The 21,813-nt window shown below is 42.3% G+C and overlaps 1 pseudogene; it reads right to left on the reverse strand.

Annotated features, from left to right (window-relative positions):
- Positions 1-8,006: 8,006 nt before the first annotated feature.
- LOC139260465 (U2 spliceosomal RNA) lies at positions 8,007-8,185 on the reverse strand (annotated as a pseudogene).
- Between the last annotated feature and the right edge of the window lie 13,628 nt (positions 8,186-21,813).

The raw sequence follows: 21,813 nt of genomic DNA on the forward strand, positions 1-21,813 counted from the left end.
TCGGAGGCCTACCGGTGCAGCTGCAGCAGAGAGGCAAAAAAGAAGTAGCAAGAAATTGAAAGGTGACGTCACAGCCAAGGGGGCAAGTGATTGGCTGGTGATTGGTAAGGAGTTTTTCTTTTCCTTTTCTTTATCAGTAAGTAACCTTTTAACATTGTTGTTGCCCAATTACGTTAATCTAAGGGTTAAGTCATGGCAGGACAGTTCGGACACGTATTATACTCCTCCTGTACTATGTGGGAACTCAGAGATGCTTCCGGTGTCCCTGACGACTACGTGTGCGGGAAGTGTATCTGCCTGCAGATCCTGACGGACCTGGAGCTGCAGGTGGATTCACTCTGGGGCATCCACGATGCTGAGAATGAAGTGAATAGCACGTTTACCGAGTTGGTCTTACTGCAGGTAAAGGGTACACAGCTAGATAGTAAATGGAAGGCCAACAGGAAGAGCAGTGCAAGGAAGGTAGTGCAGTGGTCCCCTGTGGTCAGTCATCCCCCTGCAAAACAGATACACCGCTTTGAGTATTGCTGAGGGGGATGACTCATCAGGGGAGACCAGCAGCAGCCAAGTTCATGGCACCGTGGCTGGCTCTGCTGCACAGGAGGGCAGGAAAAAGAGTGCGAGAGTGATAGTGATAGGAGATTTAATTGTAAGGGGAATAGATAGGCGTTTCTGCGGCCGCAACCGAGACTCCAGGATGGTATGCTGCCTCCCTGGTGCAAGGGTCAAGGACATCTCGGAGCGGGTGCAGGACATTCTGAAATTAACTGCGCAGATAGCAATTAAGGGATACAATGTGTTTGGCATCACGGAGACATGGCTCCAGGGGGACCAAGGCTGGGAACTCAACATCCAAGGGTATTCAGCATTTAGGAAGGATAGACTGACATGAAAAGGAGGCAAGGTGGTGTTGCTGGTTAAAGATGAAATCAATGCAATTGTTAGGAAGGACATTAGCTTCGATGATGTGGAATCAGTATGGCTAGAACTACGGAATACCAAAGGGCAGAAAACGCAAGTGGGAGTTGTGTACAGGCCTCCAAATAGTAGAAGTGAAGTTGGGGACAGCATCAAACAAGAAATAAGGGAGGTGTGCAATAAAGGTACAGCAGTTATCATGGGCGACTTTAATCTACACATTGATTGGACTAACCTAACTGGTAGCAATGCAGTGGAGGGGTTTCCTGGAGTGTATTAGGGATGGTTTTCTAGACCAATATGTCGAGGAACCAACCAGAGAGCTGGCCATCCTAGACTGGGTAATGTGTAATGAGAAGGGACTAATTAGCAATCGTGTTGTGCGAGGCCCCTTGGGGAAGAGTGACCATAATATGGTAGAATTCCTTATTAAGGTGGAGAATGACAAAGTTAATTCGGAAACTAGGATCCTGAACTGAATGAAAGGTAACTTCGACGGTATGAGGCATGAATTGGCTAGAATAGACTGGCAAAGGATACTTAAAGGGTTGACGGTGGATAAGCAATGGCAAACATTTAAAGATCACATAGATGAACTTCAGCAATTGTACATCCCTGTCTGGAGTAAAAATAAAACGAGGAAAGTGGCTCAACCATGGCTAACAAGGGAAATTAAGGATAGTGTTAAAGCCAAGGAAGAGGCATATAAATTGGCCAGAAAAAGCAACAAACCTGAGGACTCGGAGAAATTTAGAATTCAACAGAGGAGGACTAAAGGTTTAATTAAGAGGGGAAAAACAGAGTACGAGAGGAAGCTAGCAGGGAAACATAAAAACTGACTGCAAAAGCTTCGATAAATATGTGAAGAGAAAAAGATTAGTGAAGACAAACGTAGGTCCCTTGCAGTCAGATTCAGCTGAATTTATAATGGGGAACAAAGAAATGGTAGACCAATTGAATCAATACTTCGGTTCTGTCTTCACGAAGGAAGATACAAATAACCTTCCGAATGTACTAAGGGACAGTGGGTCTAGTGAGAAGGAGGAACTGAAGGATATCCTTATTAGGCGGGAAATTATGTTAAGGAAATTGATGGGATTGAAGGCCGATAAATCGCCAGTGCCTGATAGTCTGCATCCCAGAGTACTTAAGGAAGTGGCCCTAGAAATAGTGGATGCATTGGTGATCATTTTCCAACAGTCTATCGACTCTGGATCAGTTCCTATGGACTGGAGGGTAGCGAATGCAACCCCACTTTTTAAAAAAGGAGGGAGAGAGAAAACGGGTAATTATAGACCGGTTAGCCTGAAAATGTTGGAATCAATCATTAAAGATGAAATAACAGCGCATTTGGAAAGCAGTGACAGGATTGGACCAAATCAGCATGGAGTTATGAAAGGGAAATCATGCTTGACTAATCTTCTGGAATTTTTTGAGGATGTAACTAGTAGAGTGGACAAGGCAGAACCAGTGGATGTGGTGTATTTGGACTTTCAAAAGGCTTTTGACAAAGTCCTGCACGAGAGATTGGTGTGCAAAATCAAAGCGCATGGTATTCGGGGTAATGTACTGACATGGATAGAGAACTGGTTGGCAGACAGGAAGTGGAGAGTTGGGATAAACGGGTCCTTTTCACAATGGCAGGCAGTGATTAGTGGAGTGCCGCAGGACTCAGTGCTGGGACCCCAGCTCTTTACAATATACATTAACGATTTAGATGAAGGAATTGAGTGTAATATCTCCAAGTTTGCAGATGACACTAAACTGGGTGGCGGTGTGAGCTGTGAGGAGGATGCTAAGAGGCTGCAGGGTGACTTGGACAGGTTAGGTGAGTGGGCAAATGCATGGCAGATGCAGTATAATGTGGATAAATGTGAGGTTATCCATTTTGGGGGCAAAAACACGAAGGCAGAATATTATCTGAATGGCGGCAGATTTGGAAATGGGGAGGTGCAACAAGACCTGGGTGTCATGGTTCATCAGTCACTGAAAGTGGGCATGCAGGTACAGCAGGCGGTAAAGAGGACAAATGGTATGTTGGCCTTCATAGCTAGGGGATTTGAGTATAGGAGCAGGGAGGTCTTACTGCAGTTGTACAGGGCCTTAGTGAGGCCTCACCTGGAATATTGTGTTCAGTTTTGGTCTCCTAATCTGAGGAAGGACGTTCTTGCTATTGAGGGAGTGCAGCGAAGGTTCACCAGACTGATTCCAGGGATGGCTGGTCGGTCATATGAGGAGAGACTGGATCAACTGGGCCTTTATTCACTGGAGTTTAGAAGGATGAGAGGGGATCTCATTGAAACATATAAGATTCTGACAGGATTGGACAGGTTAGGTGCGGGAAGAATGTTCCCGATGTTGGGGAAGTCCAGAACCAGGGGACATAGTCTAAGGATAAGGGGTAGACCATTTAGGACTGAGATGAGGAGAAACTTCTTCACTCAGAAAGTAGTTAACCTGTGGAATTCCCTGCCGCAGAGAGTTGTTGATGCCAGCTCATTGGATATATTTACGAAGGAGTTAGATATGGCCCTTACGGCTAAGGGGATGAAGGGGTATGGAGAAAAAACAGTAAAGTGGTACTGAAGGAATGATCAGCCATGATCTTATTGAATGGCGGTGCAGGCTCGAAGGGCCAAATGGCCTCCTCCTGCACCTATTTTCTATGTTTCTATGTGAGACAGAAATAGACAGTTTCTTAAACGATAAAGGGATAAGGGATTATGGGGAGCGGGCAGGGAGGTGGAGCTGAGATCAGCCATGATCTTATTTAATAGCGGAGCAGGCTTAAGGGGCCATATGATCTACTCCTGTTCCTATTTCTTATGTTCTTATGTTCTTATAAAATCGGGCACTATGGAGCTGAATTTCTAGCTGAAAGTTGGTTGTATATTTGACAAAAAATATAAAAGTTGCTCCTCAGAAAGATACAGGTTTTGAAGTTTCATTAAGGTAATTGCCTTTCAAAATCTATTAAAAAGATAAAACATCTTTTTTTAAATCTTGGTGTATATATTTTGACAGTTTTGAATTATTATAAAAGCTAAAATAGGTCAAAAGGATAACTTTTTAAAATATCATATTCGATCTATCATCCAAATGTTGACAGTAAATGACAGTTGTCATTAAGTAGAAAATGCATCTTAACCAATTGTTACATCTTCTTTGTTATATCTGACAGGCAATCAATGAATGATGCATCAATGTACCATCTTACTATGTTAATACCTGGTTTGAACTCTGCAAGTGCAGCATTGTTTATATTTATATTTAAGGGTGACAGTTTGTATAACAGCAACAACAAATTGCAAATGAATTATTGATTTCTGCCATGTACATGTATAGGTCTTTATTATAGTGGCCTTTCATTGTAACATTCTGATATAATATGCATATTGTTTATGGCTCACTAAAAAGAACAAACTCTCCACACATGCCATTCATTATATAATGCTTTTTATATCAGTCAAGACAGCATTATAAAGAGGGTCTTCTGTATACATACTGCCACACTGTAGACAAATTATTAAGAACTAAATAATAATAGAGTAGATCAATGGGACAATCCATTGTTACACTGATGACTTGCATCACAGAATGGTTGGCCTGTAATTCTCCACAGGGTATATTTCAAGTCTTTGCCAGGATTTTAGTGGGGAGAGAGACGGGGAAAACATAAAGTGGAAGTCAAGCATTTACTTGCAAGGAGAAAGAGAAATTTAGAAGGCAAGTCAGTCCACACCCGTCCAACATACCTCTTAGCAGATAATTAGAGAGCAACATTGCAGAACCCTGGCAACAGGTTAACTACCCACTCTTTCAGCTGGAGATGATGCACGATTCAGGGGAACCTAAGTAGGGGAAATTCCAATTGACTTAAACACAGGGATTCAATACAAATGGGATTTAGCAGAACCAGTAGATACAAAGCAAATTTAGCAAATACAGAAGGGACTTGAACAGCAGTATTGTATTTACATTAATCAGACTTCAGTTACAGAATATGAGCAGGATGATGGGATCATTAGTTAGGGATATAATGTATAGGATGCTTGAATATATAAAAATACAGTGCAATAAAAGTATGATTTTTGTATTTGAACAACATAGAGAAATAATTACAGTATTTATATAAATGTAATAAAAAGATAACAGTTTAAAATGGATGTAAAAATGTTTTAGGAAAGTAAGGAAAGATGAAAAGCTAATTGTTAGATCAATAACTATATGTGCTATGCTGGTGAAGAATGAAAATTTAAGATGATTAATCTCAGAGGGTTACGAAGGGTTACGTGAAAAATAGTGCATAGAGTGGAAAATAACATGAGGAGTCATTTATAGAACTGTAACTAGTGAACAGATTTGAGGTATTGTTCAATGATAAGGGGGTGTAAAAGCATATCAAACGTAGCTAATAAATTGTAGTTATTGTGTTGAGAGATTCATCATTAGGTATGTGGACAGAGATAAAATGAATCATTTGGTTTTACAATAAGGTGAATAATGTTACACAGAGCATTGACTGGTTGTTGAAAGAGGCTGGGGAAAAATTCATAATTACATATGTTGGTATCAATCATTTAGGCGATAGTCAATTGGAGATTCTAAGTATGAAGTTAATTCTAGATTGAAAAACAGAAAATAAAAATGATAATACATAGGCTATGGTCGCTACTATTATAGGATGATGAAATGCTAAAGTAGATAATTGGCACCAATGATTGGTTGGACAGATTATTTAATGTGACTGAAACAATTCACTGTTCAATGTATATTGAAAACAAGGTGGGTTTTGGGAGTGAATGAATAGAATGGATTAAACACGGGGCTTGGAAATTGCTTCAGAACTTAATGGGCCTGAATTTGCGGTCAGAGGCTTCCTGCGGGAGGATGCCTCCGGATGGCAAAAATTCTGCACACCTACCTGATCGTTCTGGATCCACGGAGCCTCACGCTCCTGGGCCTCTACGTGTAGGCTGGGGGAGCAGGCCGTTCGCAAGCGCCCCTGGGATCATGTGGGCCGGCAAAACCAATCAGAAAGGGGATTCCCATTCTGCTTATGGGTATTCCATTTCTGTACAGAATCCCCATAAGATTAATACGAATCACCAAAAAAAAACATTTTAACAACCTTGAAATGAAAAGAAATCATTACGTGTTTAAAATTAATTAAAATACAATTTCATTAAACATTTAAAACATAAATTAAATTTTTTAAAAATTATACATTTTTTAAGGGGCCAAAAATAACACAGACTTATTTTACAGGTTTTGAATGTTAAAATGATTGAAAATTTTTATTTTAATATTTATTTTCACCCTTATGCTGGTAAAGGAAGGCCTTACTTTTACCAGGTGTAAGAGTTTCATGGGCATTCACTGGGGAAGAGTTGGACAAACAGCCCAACTTGCTGCCAGCGGATGTCCATTTCCCGAAGATGTGGAGGATCTGTCAAGAAGATTCTTGTCACATCGCATGTTCTGGGTTTTCGTACATGCGCAGCCCATGCATAAACACGGAACTTGCGAGGCACTTATGACCACGTATGCAGTGGGTATGCGGTAAAAGGCCACAGAAAATTCGGGCCATTCTAACATATTAAAAGAATAGATTGAGGTTCATGATTTTACTAATGTTAAAGAGTCTTACAGTAATTGAAGGATATAACAACTGGATATGAAGGAATAAAAACAGAAAATTCTGAAAATACCAGCAGGTCAGGCAGTATCTGTGGAGAGAGAATCAGAATTAATGTTTCAGGTCGATGACCTTTCGTCAGAACTGGAAAAAGTTAAAGATGCAACAGGTTTTAAGCAAGTACAGAGACAGGGAAATGCAGGAAGTGGGCAAGAAAAGGGAAGATCTGTCATAGGGTGGAAGGCAGGAGAGCTTAAACAACAAAGGGGATGATGATGCAAGGAAAAAGGAGATACAGAAGAACATAAGAATTAGGAACAGGAGGAGGCCATCTAGGCACTCGAGCCTGCTCCGCCATTCAACAAGATCATGGCTGATCTGGCCGTGGACTCAGCTCCACTTACCCGCCCGCTCCCCATAATCCTTAATTCCCTTATTGGTTAAAAATCTATCGATCTGTGATTTGAATACATTCAATGAGCTAGCCTAAACTGCTTCCTTGGGCAGAGAATTCCACAGATTCACAACCCTCTGGGAGAAGAAATTCCTTCTCAACTTGGTTTTAAATTGGCTCCCCTGTATTTTGAGGCTGTGCCCCCTCGTTCTAGTCTCCTCGACCAGTGGAAACAACCTCTCTGCCTCTACCTTGTCTACCCCTTTCATTATTTTAAATGTTTCTATAAGATCACCCCTCATCCTTCTGAACTCCAACAAGTAAAGATCCAGTCTACTCAATCTATTATCATAAGGTAATCCCCTCATCTCCGGAATCAGCCCAGTGAATCGTCTCTATACCCCCTCCAAAGCTAGTATATCCTTCCTTAAGTAAGGTGACCAAAACTGCACGCAGTACTCCAGGTGCGGCCTCACCAATACCCTGTACAGTTGCAGCAGGACCTCCCTGCTTTTGTACTCCATCTCTCTCGCAATGAAGGCCAACATTCCATTCGCCTTCCTGATTCCATTCGCCTTCCTGATTACCTGCTGCACCTGCAAACTAACTTTTTAGGATTCATGCACAAGGACCCCCAGGCCCCTCTGCACCGCAGCATGTTGTAATTTCTCCCCATTCAAATAATATTCCCTTTTACTGTTTTCTTTTCCAAGGTGGATGACTTCACATTTTCCGATATTGTATTCCATCTGCCAAACCTTAGCCCATTCGCTTAACCTATCTAAATCTCTTTGCAGCCTCTGTGTCCTCTACACAACCCGCTCTCCCACTAACCTTTGTGTCATCTGCAAATTTTGTTACATTACATTCTTTCTCCACTTCCAGGTCATCTATGTATATTGTAAACAGTTGTGGTCCCAGCACCGATCCCTGTGGCACACCACTAACCACTGATTTTTTTTTTGGATTTTTTATCCAATTTCATTCCAGATCAACTCTAACGCCAAAGATCACTTTGCGCCAATGTGTTTGATCTTAGGCCAAAAGGCCGAGAGGCGAAGTTGCACCGTTCCTGGAAATATTGCAATACCAGGTCGGTGCATGGAGTGGACGGGGCATGCCCCTGATCCAGCTCCCTGTCCAAAAATCAATTCAATATCATGTCCCCATAGGGGATATTAAACTGATAAAAACAGATACGACACTTGATCTTAGCCAAAAGGCCGAGAAGCGATTTCCAACCTGAAAAGGACCCATTTATCCCGACTCTCTGCTTTCTGTTTGGTAGCCAATTCTCTATCCATGCTAATACATTCCTTCTGACTCCGCGTACCTTTATCTTCTGCAGTAACCTTTTGTGTGGCACCTTATCGAATGCCTTTTGAAAATCTAAATACACCACATCCATCGGTACACCTCTATCCACCATGCTCGTTATATCCTCAAAGAATTCCAGTAAATTAGTTAAACATGATTTCCCCTTCACGAATCCATGTCGCATCTGCTTGATTGCACTATTCCTATCTAGATGTCCCATTATTTCTTCCTTAATGATAGCTTCAAGAATTTTCCGCACTACAGATGTTAAACTAACCAGCTTATAGTTACCTGCCTTTTGTCTGCCCCCTTTTTTAAACAGAGGCGTTACATTAGCTGCTTTCCAATCTGCTGGTACCTCCCCAGAGTCCAGAGAATTTTGGTAGATTATAACGAATGCATCTGCTATAACTTCCGCCATCTCTTTTAATACCCTGGGATGCATTTCATCAGGACCAGGGGACTTGACTACCTTGAGTCCCATTAGCCTGTCCAGCACTACCTCCCTAGTGATAGTGATTGTCTCAAGGTCCTCCCTTCCCACATTCCCGTGACCAGCAATTTTTGGCATGGCTTTTGTGTCTTCCACTGTGAAGACCGAAGCAAAATAATTGTTTAAGGTCGCAGCCATTTGCACATTTCCCATTATTAAATCCCCCTTCTCATCTTCTAAGGGACCAACATTTACTTTAGTCACTCTTTTCCGTTTTATATATCGGTAAAAGCTTTTACTATCTGTTTTTATGTTTTGCGCAAGTTTACTTTCATAATCTATCTTTCCTTTCTTTATTGCTTTCTTAGTCATTCTTTGCTGTCATTTATAATTTTCCCAATCTTCTAATTTCCCACTAACCTTGGCCACCTTATACGCATTGGTTTTTAATTTGATACTCTCCTTTATTTCCTTGGTTATCCACGGCTTGTTATCCCTTCTCTTACCGCCTTTCTTTTTCACTGGAATATACTTTTGTTGAGCACTATGAACGAGCTCCTTAAAAGTCCTCCACTGTTCCTCAATTGTGCCACTGTTTAGTCTGTGTCCGCAGTCTACTTTAGCCAACTCTGGCCTCATCCCACTGTGGTCCCCTTTATTTAAGCAAAGTACGCTCGTTTGAGACACTACTTCCTCACCCTCAATCTGTATTACAAATTCAACCATACTGTGATCACTCATTCCGAGAGGATCTTTTACTAGGAGATTGTTTATTATTCCTGTCTCATTACACAGGACCAGATCTAAGATAGCTTGCTCCCTTGTAGGTTCTGTAACATACTGTTCTAAGAAACAATCCCATATGCATTCTATGAATTCCTCCTCAAGGCTACCCCGTGCAATTTGATTTGACCAATCGATACATAGGTTAAAATCCCCCATGATTACTGCCATTCCTTTTTCAAATGCCTCCATTATTCCCTTGATTATTGTCTGCCCCACCGTGAAGTTATTATTTGGGGGCCTATAAACCACGCCCACCTGTGACTTTTTCCCCTTACTATCTCTAATCTCCACCCACAATGATTCAACATTTTGTTCATTAGAGCCAATATCGTCTCTTGTTTCTTTACCATAGAGATGGTAATGCACAAATAAAGAAACAAGGGTCTCGAGGAGGTGTAACGCTAAATATCATGGAGAGGATCTAAAACATGGAGGCCGTGATTTCACTCACCTCGGTGGGTCTGGTGCAGCCAGGGACATTAGCGGGTCCAGACTTCGCTGTTGGCTCCAGCCCGCTCTGTAAAATGATTTTACGCTGCTTGGGCTTGTTAAGCCCACCCAGCGAGTTTGCCGGCCAATTGAAGGAAGCAGGTCAGATGACGTCATTTGATGATGCATCACCAGCTAATTTCCTCAAAGGGACCTTGCGCAAATTTAGTTTAACAGTTGTGCTGTCAGTATTCTACAGCATTGCGGTGCTGCAAACACAGACAAGCACTGCACAGAGGTGCACAGCTGCACCCAGGCTCTCCCATGACTCCTCCAGATGCTTATGGAAGGTGTCACAGCATGCAGTGAGGTTCTCTTCCCTTCCAATGGGCAGAAGAGACCTCCCCAGGAGATCAACGCAGCCTGGTTGCACATTGCACAGGAAGACACAAGCAGGGATGTCGATAGGAGAACCAGGCTGCAGTGGCACAAACCTTTCAATGATCTCAGTGGATCACAGGGCGTCACTGCAATGCCACATTCAACCTCATCCTGCATGCCACTCAACACATCCCCATCACTCGGCCTTCCCTACCCTACTTCTACACATCCTTACTCACACCAACTTACCTTGCACCTCCACCCATCCCTCTCTATCTACATATCACTTCCCAATCTCACTGGCCACCCCTAACACTCACCCTCATCTTAGTACAATCATACCAACTAACAGCACATAAGAGTAGGCACTTGTGTATTTTAGCCAATGTTCATGTGAAGTTTCTGTTAATGTGCTGTCAAACATTGAAATCTTTATTTTCAACGCTTTGCATTCTTAAACAGATTTATGTGTGCCTTTGCAAGTGGCTTAGTGGGTTGCAGTGAATGATGAGGCATAATGGTACTCCCCGCAATGCTGGTGAGTGTGAAAGGAATGGCTTGGGCATTGTAGGGATGCTTTATGATGTTGGTGTTGGGTGGTGCCGACCTGGCACATCATGTGGCAGCCAGGGTGTACAGTGTTAAGTGAAGTAAATCTAGCCATCGTGAGACCAATCTTGGCATTCCAGGCAGCAACGTGGTTGGGTGCTGATGCTCTGTGCCTGGAGCAGCAGCAGTTGATTGTGGAGAAGGTTCATGTTGTTGTTGGTGCTGCTGGTGTGCCCAGTGCTACTCGTGTTGGGGCTGATCATGGTGGGATTTTGGGGATCAAGGTAAGATAATTTCAATGGCACCGATGCTAATTTAATAGATGGCAGGTGAACTTGAGATGATAGAAGCGATCTGTCAATGGTGAGAGAGATCATTCCAATGAGGTGACACTGGATAGAGAGTTTGCTCCAAAGACTTGCAACCCACATAAAGCTCAATGTGCCTTCCAAATGCAGTAAGCAACAGCTTTTGATCTTGGAAAGTGAACAGCTATGAGATGGGAGCTTTTATAGCACAATTGCAGCTGTCAAGTAAAGAAATTACTTTATGGTTACACAATTCCTGACATCGTTACCTGACATGACCTGACCTGACACCCCATAGACAACCTGGTAAAATGGTAAGTTCAGCTCAAAATTCTTTTTAATAGGCTCTTAACATAGGCTCATAATGACCTAAATTGCCTCCCCCGTCGCTGCGTGTTGGGTCTGTTCAGCCCTGACAGACCCTAAAGCTAGGAAAGTAGTGTAGCGGTGGCTTGACAGCAGGGTCCCGACCTGCTGTCAGAAAAAAAAATTCCCACCCGACACGCCACCGAATGCACCCACTGGGCCCGCAAAAAATCTCAGCCTAAAGGTGGAATTTCAGTTGGAATCCATGTGGAATAAGTCAGAGCCGGAGACAGTTGCTAAGGAAAGAGCTGTGGCTGTGAAAGTGAGTTTTGGTATATATCTGATCAAACAAGGGAAGGGAAACAGCAAGCAATGAAGATAAACAAGGTAAAAGAGACAAATGGAAATCCTGGTGGAGAGAAGAGCAGAACTTCTCCAAGGTGGGCATTCCTGGAAGAGAAGTGACAAAGAACTAAACCCTAATACATTGCTTAAAGATAACTAGAATGCATCACTTTCAATTTAAATCTTCAACATTTCCGGGGGGGGGTGGGGGGGCAGGGCATACTTCTGGATCCACTATAAATGTACTGCTAAGTTTGTTCCTTCAAAATTTGTAATTTTCCTTTGGGCTCTCATGTATTATATATTTTTTTTCTCAATTGCAAGTGAAGGAAGGTTAAGCATACCTACAGCTTAAGTTACAAGCCAATGTAACTACTTGTGTTCACATAGGCTTATAATGAGGGCCATTTGAAGTTGTTAGCTTTTTGGGTGCATTCAGCTTATTTGAAGGTGTTGGTCAGCTTTTGCTAGTTTTCTGCGTTGGCATGTATGTACCAGTTTCTGTTCACAGAGATCATTATCCACATTCAGGACACATCCGCCAGCAGTGGCATGTAAACAGATGCAGGAACAGGTGGGAGACTCTCATGTTGCAGCCAATCTCTTGCAACTGTGTGCCTCTGGGCAAGTGGCAGAAAAAGTACATCAAAGCTTGCAGGTTGCCGCAGAAGAACTGAACAGGCCTACAGGCAGGATCATCTGCTGTTAGTAGAGATAGGCAGCCAGCAGAATGAGAAACAAGTCCTCGGGAGAGCTTGAAGGAAGGCTTTACATCCACTTTTTCCAATGGGCATTCACTTTGTTTGAGTACAGGAAAAAGAATATGGCACACTAGGAGCACAAGGAAACCACACAGCGGCAGGTAACTTTAAGTGCATTTCACATAGGTCTCTTACATGAATAGAACTGAATAGAAAGGTTAGGAGTCGACAAAAACAAAATCATATAACAGTGTCATGCAAAAAAAACATATTATAATGGGGAACTACCATGGAACTGAACGTTTTAATCTGATTGCCATGGGGGAAAATGTCCTCCATAATTACCTGATACATCAGTTTTGCTTTGGGCATGATCTGTGGTCCAAACATCAAAATTGTTAGCCTTAAGCGTTCAAAGGCTGGTATGTTACATTTTATCCATGCGAATGTTTCCATGTTACATACTTTTTTGTGGGGTTTAAGACTTCTGCATAATTATCATCAGATATTCATGGAACAGGTAAGGAACCACCCTTGTATTACATTATCACACTTAAACAGTTGGTGAATGCTTGATTTGATCAAGACAGTAATTATAGCAGAGACTTCCCTAAGGAAGCTGAGGTCTGGCAGATATAGTGGCAGAGCACACAATCTCATTCTTCTAAGCTCCAGAGAACATAGGCATATTCAACACAATCTCTTCTCATAGGACAACCCTCTTGCAGTGTATGTAGGCACCTTTAGTAATGACTCCACGAGGCAGGGTATGATACTTAAACTGTGTAGACCTGTAGTCCTTTATTTGCAGCTCCTCGAGTGAGGACACCAAGCTGTGAATTCCTTTATATACTGGGTTACCTGCAGTATGCAGGTAACCCTTAGGTCTCCAACAGCAGCACCCTCTGGTGTACAGGTAAAGAGTGTACAGTGTAAGGGTGCATTCAGTGTTGCATAACAGTGTTACAGACATCACACAGTTAACAGGCATGCATATTCAACAGCTCTCATCCCAGGAATCAATCTAGTGAACCTTTGTTGCATCCCCTTTAAGGCAAGTATATCCTTCCTTAGGTAAGGAGATCAAAACTGTACACAGTACTCCAGGTATTGTCTCACCAAAGCCGATATAATTGCAGCAAAACTGTCTTAATCTAACATTCCAAACCCCTTGCAATAAAGGCTAACATACTATTTGCCATCCTAATTGCTTGTTGTACCATCTTCAACAGAACGATATCAAACAGTATCTAGCATCCATACCAATGATGTCTATAAAAGTCAGTGTGACCCTCAATTTTCATACATTGGCTCTTTCCAGGCCAGCCACTGGGATCATCTGCAATGTCAGTCAGTTTGCTGCTCACAAATGCATCAAGGAGGTCACACATGCATTATTCAATAGGACCAATCATTACTGGCACTGACCAGCTGTGGTGTTACATCCAACACAGTTCTATATGGTGGCACTTCCAGCAACCAAAAGGCCATCAATTGCATCCATGATGTCATTTTAACCACTGTGCATAATGCTGTAGGAGCTGTAAATAATTTTTTATATAGCAGCATAGGCCAAGATTTTACAGAGAGTCAGCGGGCACGTTCGGTGGCAGGTCAGGTGGGAAAGTGTTTGTTTTCCCTAGCAGGTTTGGAGCCCACAGTGAACCCGCCGCCACACGCCTTCATCAAATATCGGGTCAGTGATATGCAGCGGCAGGAGAGACAATTTAAAAGATTAGTGCTTTGTTTACAACCACTTAACAATGGTTTTGACATGACCGTTTAAATTTGACAGCTCACCCACAGGTTTCACACTGTTGCTAGACCATGTCTGTGAAGCTGAGACAGGAAGTCAGTGGCCAGTGAATTAGCTGATTATTTGACAGCTTTAAATCTACAGTAAAATCTCCTACCTTACAGAGATATCTCTTCCTCAATCACAAGCTCTTCTTCACTGCATTTCCACAACAGATTCACCATGCTGCAAGTCTTTACACAAGTCTCATCCAGTCTAACCTCAGTACCTCTCTCACCACTGACAGATCGCTTCTATCTTCTCTACTTCACCTGCCATCTATTCCATCAGCATGGGTGCCATCTATGCTGTCTCACCTTGGTCCTCAGAATCGGACCACAATAAACCCCAACACCAGCAGCACCAGGCACACCAGCAACACCAACAACAACACCAAACTTCTCTGCAATCAACTGATGCAGCACTGGACACAGGGCATCAGCACCTGACCACATTGCTGCCTGAGAAGCCAGGGATGGCATCAGCATGGCCAGGTTTACTTCACTTGATACTGTACACCTTGGTTGCCATATAATGCACAGGTTGGCACCACCCACACCAACACCATAAAGTATTCCTACAATGCCCAAGCCATTCCTTTCACACTCATCGCCATTGTGGGGTGTACCGTTATGTCTCACATTCATTGGAACTCACTAAGCCAATGACAAAGGTGCACACAAAACTGTCCAGGAATGCAAAGTGTTGAAAATAAAGGTTTCAATGTATTACAGCACATTAACTGAAACTTTACATGAACATTGCATAAAACACCCAAGTGGCTACCCTTGTGAGCTGTTAGTTGGTATGATTGCACTAGGATGAGGGCGAGTGTGAGAGTTGGCAAGAGAGATGGGGATGTGATAATATAGAGAGAGAGAGGGATGGGTGGAGGTCCAAGGTAAGTTGGTGTGAGTAAGGATGTGCAGGAGTAGGATCGGGAAGTCAGAGTGATGGGGATGAGATGAGACAGCAGCAGGATGAGGTTGAGTGTGGCTTTGTACTAACATTTCATGATCTACTGAGATCATTGAAGCATTTGCGGCACTGCACCCAGGTCCTCCTGACCACATCCCTGCTTGTACCCTCCTCTGCAATGTGCAACCAGTCTACGTTGAGCTCCTAGGGAGGTCTCTTCCACTCATGGGAAGGGAAGAGAATCTCCTTGTATGCTGTGACTCCCTCCATATGCATATGGAGGGAGTCATGGGAGAGCTTGGGTGGAACAGTGCTTGTCAGTGTTCACAGCACCTCAATGCTGTAGAACACTGACAGCACAAATGTCAAAATAAAGTTGGACATGGTCCTTTTAAGGGAACCGACTGATGACATGTCATCAAATGACATTACCAGACCCGCTTCCTCTAATTGTCAGGCAAATGCGCTGGGCGGGCTTAACAAGCCCTATCAAGGGAAATTCATTTCACATAGTGGGCCAGAGCCAGCAGCGTGGTTGGGACCCGCCACCTAGATTTATGTGCTCAAGTCTCTGTAGTAGGACTTGAACCTGCAACCTTCTGACTCAGAGGTGAGTGTGCTACCCACTGACCCACAGCTGACACAGTCAATAATGCAGGAAGAAAGCCTTGCCCCAGTTCAAATTCCAGATATCTTTCAAGGAGTGCCACAGCTATACCACATCAGCTAAGAAACTATGCCCAAACCATTTTGTCCTACGCTTTCCTGCTCAGTTCTTGAAATGCCATCGATTGCCATCTTATGCTGGGCTCCTGCTATATCGTAACTAATGACAAACAAATACTCAACACAATGTTCAAATCAAGTGTAGTGTATTCATATCTCTATTGTGAATTGTGAGCTTGTTGGCTGCTTGAGTTGGCATGCTTGGTGCTCGTGCTTTGCTTCAGAGGTCTGATGCTTAACATACCACTTCTTCTCAGTGATTCTGTTATGGGCTGATTAAATTCTGGGTGGCTTCAGGGTTTTAAAGACATCCTTCTGCGATTCTTTGGGCCTTGGACTTCCTTAGGCTGTGCAGCGCAAGGGCCCTGTATGTGAACAAGCTTTATCCAGGACCACATTGGCTAACTAGTGCTGCCTGCTTTCAGCTACCTCTTCTTGTCTTGTGCTCTGGTGTTGCTGAGGGTGGTGTGCGGTGTCCATTAGTCCCATAATTGTCTCCCATCTCTCTAAGTCCTTGCTGCAGGGCGCCTGTCCCATAAACATTCTTTTCTCTCTCTAATGCCCAATTCCACAGTGAGTTTGCTGAGTAAATATTTGCTTTTGCCTCAACAGTGCTACTTCAGGTGGTTTAAGCTTCCCAATTACTGTTCACAGCTGATTAATGCTTCTCCTTTTTCAGTAGCTGGTCTACTAAGTGCGAAATATAGCCCATTTTCATAACCTGAAAATAGCTAAATTGTGAATAATCCAGCATGCTTTGTAACTCTCCAAAAATTTTAGTAACCCATAGTTAACCCCTGAATAGCACACCAACAGCGGATTGTAGGCTATTGTTTCTTTCGTACATGTCCTCAGTCAGTTTGAGTTGTTAATAACTATATATTACCGTTTCTACCCAAATATCATCAATGTTTCTTTTGTATAATCATTTTTCTTTAACTTTACATGCAGAGGAAAATATATCCCACAGCATCTTGATTTCTGCTTAGATCAAGTAGACACTGTGGTATCGAACTGTCATCGTGCTCTGATTTGATCCTGTGTTATGCTTTCATCTTTTCCTGAGTATCGTAAAGAACATTGCATTTTTGTAAAACCGAAGAGGACATTAGCAAAAATAATCCAAAGATAGCATATTCTGGTCATCTAATTACACACCAAGAAGAACCTTACCATTTACCTATATGAAAGGTCATCGACCTAAAACGTTAACTGTTTCTCTCTCCACAGATGCTGCTTGACCGGCTGAGTATTTCCAGCATTTTCTGTTTTTAGTTCAGATTTGCAGCATCTGCAGTTATTTGCTTTTGTTTTATTTCCATATACTGTTTGAAGATATAAACTGCTCACTGTAGTCCAGTGGCTAGAAATTCCAGGCGCTAACTTTAGAAATCTCGAAAAAGTAGCACCAGGCGATAATAATTTTCCGCTCCTGGGAAATTCAGCTTTAGCACTCCAAAAGGGAAGTGGAGCACTAAATCAAGCGCTAGCCACTTCTCTTAGGACCCTAAAGTGCGACAGCGGGGTGATAGCGGCAGAGTGCTGAACAATGTGGAGTGCAATGCTACTGGCATTAGAGGCTGCTTCTCTCACTTAAATGGAAGGGCCAATGATGGTGCACAACCTACGTCTTGGGATTTCTGCCTTGCAAGGCGACCTGCGCATCTACCATTACAGCCATAAACGCTCTCAGAAAGTGGAGGGCTTGGATATCTTACAGCAATGAAAATTGGAAAACTTTGAGCAGGCAGCAGACTGGTGCAAAGAATAAAGTTTGGCCTACCTGAAAACCATCCCCAAGCTAAGGTGACAACGCCTCCTTTTCCTGCCATTGTGCACGCCCAGTGGTACAGCAGAGTGTGGGAGGCAATTTCATATCTGAGGCAGTAACAGGGCACTTTATGACATCACGATCTATGAGGTGCTAGAGACCCAGGCGGTAAGAGTTCACACCAGTGCTAAAATGGCACTGCAGTTCGTGGGCGTCGCTGCATTTGCGCGCCTGGTCGCTAACCCCTTAGTGTTCCGTTACCACCCCCTCTCGGCACTAACACCCACAAGGCAGCTGAATTTCTCCCCTTAGATTTTCTGAGCGCCATTATTTTAATGCCAACAATACCATATAAAATAAATTGATAACTGCCAGTAATAAAATAACATCTAACGGAAAATCTATGCTTATGACTACCAAAATTGTACAGCATTAAAAACAATCCATCTCCAATAATTCCTTTTGAATAAAGTCATGAGCATAGAAATTACTGTTGGAGATATTAGTGGCCCAATATTTAATGGTCCGGTTTTTATGGGGCCTATGACGACGTAACGTACGCCATCGTAAGGGCCCTGCAAGTTCCGCGTTTCAGCGTGCGATGCTCATGCATGATATCCCAGAACTTGCGATCTGTCAAGTTTCTTCTTGACAGATCGTACGCATCCACTAGAACTTGAGATTCGCTGCGCTGTGTTGGGCTACTTTCCCAACTATTGCCCAGCAAATACCCACCAAACCTTTACACCTGGTAAAAGCAGGCATAGGGCATATAAGGGTTTAAATAAATGTTAAAATACAATTTTTTATATGATTTAAACATTTCCTTACATTTAAAATTAGGTTAGGTTATTTTTGTCCCATTTAAAAATGTTAACGTTCATTTCTCAAAAAATGTATTGTTTATTTGAATGGTATTTTAATTATTTTTGAACATGTGATTATTTACTTTTATTTCAGTGTTGTGAAATTGTATTTTTTAGGTGATTTCTATTATGCGTATAGGGATTCCGCACATAAATGGAATCCCAATAAGCATAATAGATTCCCCTTTGTGATTGGTTGGCTTGGCCCATGTGATGCCAGGGACATTTGCAAACTGCATGCGCTCCTGGGTTACGTGGGCTTCTACGCAGGCGTACACCTGGAGGCCCAGGATCGCAAGAGTTCGAAGGTCCAGAACCAGCAGGTAAGTGCAAAGTTTTCTTGCGGTTCAGAGGCACTCACCGTGGCAAGCCTCCGACCGCAATTTCCAGGCCATTGTGTTTATAAATGTCTGTCTGCTATATTAATGCAAGTGGTAATATATTTAGTTTAACTAGATTAACGCCTCCTCTAAAATGCATGATGTGTTTGCATGTTAATATTGAAAAACAGTAATTTCTAGGCTTTGATATCTTTTGTACCAATTTTCAGGAAAGCCATGTGTTTTCTTTTATTAAAAAGAATGTAGTTTGAACTCTATGATGGCATTATGGACATCAAATCACGGTTTCTCCCAATGGAATGACTCACTTTCATTCCCAGGTATTGGTAAGCCTATTGACCTCCATACTTTTATCCATTTCACAGCTAGCACAGTAGTTTCTTTAATCTCTTGGATCAGAGATTGGTCAATAAAATCATCATGGTTTCTGTGGGGTACAAGAAGTATTCAATGCAATACTAATTGTGCAAGCTAGCTGAAATCTTTATTGGAGAAGTCACATTTTGTGTTACAGTGTCTTTACAGTATTGAAAATGGATAAATCCTTACTCAAACATTGCTTTTGCTTAGGCCTACAACACTGAAAACTGTTAAGGTAAGCAGTGCCTTTTGTCATGGCTGCTCAGTGAATTGTGATGAGTATGGTTTGGCACTTACTGGTTCACACTATGGAAGTTTTAGATAGCTGCTTCAATGAAACAGAAATGTAGGTTTTTTTAAAAATAGATTAAGAATTTAGGAATATTTTAGCAAAACAATGTTCACATATCTATTTAAGTTTCTCAAATAAATATTCAAAGCATCTTATGATGGGACTGTTTTAGTTCAGATAGAGGGATTAGAATTCTGTCGAGAATGGAATTAGAGGGCTTTAGTATAAGCCAGTTTCAATTTTACAATCATTTCAATTGAGGAACTGACAAGTTTTCTGAAATTCTTAAATTGTCTGTAATTCTAATGTGACTTCTGTGGCTACCTCTATGAATGTGAATAAAGAAGGACATTCTCTCCATCGTATAAATAAAGTTATTATAGTTCGCTTCCCTCAAAATGAGAGGAAAATGGTGAAATCGATTTTCATTATGTGTCAGTTTGAAGGCAGGACCGGAACCTATGTCCTAGGCGGAGTGTTTGCTAGTGCTGTTGGGGAGGGGTTAAACTAATATGGCAGGGGGATGGGAACCTATGCAGGGAGGCAGAGGGAAGTAAAAAGGGGGCAGAAGCAAAAGGTAGGAAGGAGAAAAACAAGAGTGGAGGGCAGAGAAATGAAGGGCAAAAATCAAAAAGAGTCACATTACAGCATAATTCTAAAAGGACAAAGAGTGTTAAAAAAAACAAGCCTGAAGGCTCTGAGTCTCAATGCGAGGCGCATTCGTAATAAGGTAGACAAATTAACTGCGCAGATAGCTGTTAACGGATATGAGGTAATTGAGATTACGGAGACATAGCTCCAGGGTAACCAAGGCTGGGAACGCAACATCCAGGGGTATTCAATATTCAGGAAGGATAGACAGGAAGGAAAAGGAGGTGGGGTAGCATTGCTGGTTAAAGAGGTTAACGCAATAGTAAGGAAGGACATTACCTTGAAAGATGTGGAATCTATATGGGTAGAGCTGCGAAACACCAAAGGGCAGAAAACATTAGTGGGAGTTGTGTACAGACCACCAAACAGTACTAGGGAGGTTGGGGATGGCATCAAACAGAAAATTAGAGATGCCTGCAATAAGGATATAGCAATTATCATGGGTGAGTTTAATCTACGTATTGATTGGGCTAACCAAACTGGCAGCAATACTGTGGAGGAGGATTTCGTGGAGTGTAAAAGTGATGGTTTTCTAGACCAATATGTCGAGGAACCAACTAGAGAGCAGGCCATCCTAGACTGGGTCTTGTGTAACGAGAGAGGATTAATTAGCAATCTGGTCGTGCATGGCCCCTTGGGAAAGAATGACCATAATATGGTAGAATTCTTTATTAAGATGGAGAACGACACAGTTAATTCAGAGACTAAGGTCCTGAACTTAAAGAAAGGAAACTTCGATGGTATGAGACGTGATTTGGCTAGGATAGACTGGCAAATGATACTTAAAGGTTTGATGGTGGACAAGCAATGGCAGACATTTAAAGATCACATGGATGAATTACAACTTTTGTACATCCTTGTCTGGCGTAAAAATAAAACAGGAAAGGTGGCTCAACCGTGGCTAACAAGGGAAATTAGTAATAGTGTTAAATCCAGGGAAGAGGCATATAAGTTGTCCAGAAAAAGCAGCAAACCTGAGGACTGGGAGAAATTTAGAATTCAGCAGAGGAGGACAAAGTGCTTAATTAGGAGGGAGAAAATAGAGTATGAGAGGAAGCTTGCAGGGAACATAAAAACTGACTGTAAAAGCTTCTATAGATATGTGAAGAGAAAAAGATTGTGAAGACTAATGTAGGTCCCTTGCAATCAGAATCAGGTGAATTCATAATGGGGAACAGGAAATGGCAGACCAATTGAACAAATACTTTGATTCTGTCTTCAATAAGGAAGACACGAATAACCTCCCGAAAATACTAGGGGACCGAGGGTCTAGCGAGAAGGAGGAACTGAGGAAAATCCTTATTAGTCAGGAAATGGTGTTCGGGAAACTGATGGGATTGAAGGCCGATAAATCCCTGGGGCCTGATAGTCTGCATCCCAGAGTACTTAAGGAAGTGGCCCTAGAAATATTAGATGCATCGATGGTCATTTTCCAAAGTTCCATGGACTCTGCATCAGTACATATGGATTGGAGGGTAGCTAACGTAACCCCACTTTTTAAAGAATGAGGGAGAGAGAAAACAGGGAATTATAGACCGGTTAGCCTGACATCGGTGGTGGGGAAAATGCTGAACCAATTATTAAAGAT

This window comes from Pristiophorus japonicus, chromosome 3 (assembly GCF_044704955.1).
Source record: "Pristiophorus japonicus isolate sPriJap1 chromosome 3, sPriJap1.hap1, whole genome shotgun sequence".
NCBI lineage: Eukaryota > Metazoa > Chordata > Chondrichthyes > Pristiophoridae > Pristiophorus > Pristiophorus japonicus.